The sequence below is a fragment of the Elephantulus edwardii genome, unplaced genomic scaffold (assembly GCF_000299155.1).
Source record: "Elephantulus edwardii isolate Elephantulus edwardi_28Jun2011 unplaced genomic scaffold, EleEdw1.0 scaffold00084, whole genome shotgun sequence".
Taxonomy (NCBI): domain Eukaryota; kingdom Metazoa; phylum Chordata; class Mammalia; order Macroscelidea; family Macroscelididae; genus Elephantulus; species Elephantulus edwardii.
Genome location: NW_006399834.1, coordinates 42,198 through 43,628, shown reverse-complemented (window position 1 = coordinate 43,628; position 1,431 = coordinate 42,198). Strand labels below are relative to the sequence as shown.

The following is a 1,431-nucleotide window of genomic DNA, read 5'->3' as shown; positions in this document are numbered from 1 at the left end:
GGTGAAGACATTGAGGTTGTTTACAGCTTTAGTTTGCTTGGCTCCACAGTCAATACTCTTGGCACCAGTAGCCGGGAAATTAAAAGACGTATTCTGATGGGAAAGTCTGCTGTTTGGGACCTTTCCAAAGTTCTCGAGAGCAATGGTGTCTCTCTGGAGACTGAGGTGCGTCTGATACAGGCCATGGTCTTTGCAATCACTTGTTATGCATCAGAGAGTAGAAAAATGACTAGGGAGGATAGACGGAGAATTGGTGCCTTTGAGCTGTGATGCTGGAGAAGAATATTGAGGGTACCATGGGCTGCTAGGAAAACAAACAGATTCATCCTGGAGAGGGTTAAACCGGGTGGCTCCTTGAAGGCAAGGATTCTGTGGCTTCGTCTGACATACTTTGGACATGTTGTAAGGAGGGACAGGTCCTTGGAGAGGGACATCATGCTTGGAAGAGTGGAGCAACAGCACAGGAGGAGAAGGCCCTCTATGAGCTGGATTAATTCAGTGACTGGGGTAATCAGGATGGGAGTGTTTAGAGACAGTGTGATTGGCACAGGACAGAGCAGAATTTAGGGCTGTTGTACAAAGGGTCTCTATGAGTCGCGAGCAACTCAACTGCACATAACAACAACAACATGAAGTGAGATGTCCAGAATTGGTTTGAATTTTTTTTTTACTTAATATGGGGGAAGTAGAGACGATGGCCCCACCCACCTAGAGCACATATACAAAGAATAGCTCTCACAGTCAAAACATGTAAATACCCAAGAGCTGTCATCACCCTGGTCAATGTACTGTCTTCCATTAACCATATGCCTTTAAACAGTAGCCTGGAAGCAAAGTTCCACAGCTCCTTAGAAGGCAAGAGTCCTGAGATTAGGGAAGGAGATACATCACAATCTAAGCATGAAAGAACAATGATGTCATCTGATTTTGGCACCTTGTGTATCCCCAAAAAGGCCTATAACCTCTCTCTTTTTACCTCATTGGGGCAGTTTTCCCCCAGAATGTAGAGTGAGGCAGGATTAGCAGAACAATTAACTCAGCCTTTCCTCTCTGTGTTCCCAGGGAGACTCTGGAGGCCCCTTGGTATGCAGAAATGTGGCCCAGGGCATTGTCTCCTATGGAAATACAATGGGAACTCCCCCACGTGTCTCCACCAAAATCTCCATTTTCTTACCCTGGATAAAGAAAACAATAAAAGGTCTCCAACTGGAAGAATCATCCTGAGCCCCTCTCTGCTTGATTGTCTTAACAGCCAGAACCTTAATAAATGTGTCTTAACAGCAAGGAAATGATAGTGTCTTCATTATTCACGTACCTTTTTAGCAGACAGCAATTCTAAATGAGGGAGATCTGGAGATCTAGTGGGTAAGGAGTTGCAGTGCCAAATGAAATGTAGGCAGTTCAAATTCACCACATAACCCAAGGAAGAAA

The 1,431-nt window shown here is 44.9% G+C and overlaps 1 pseudogene; it reads left to right on the top strand.

Annotated features, from left to right (window-relative positions):
• Window positions 1–1,224, top strand: part of LOC102858226 — a 5,510-nt pseudogene extending 4,286 nt beyond the window's left edge.
• The last annotated feature ends 207 nt before the right edge of the window (window positions 1,225–1,431 follow it).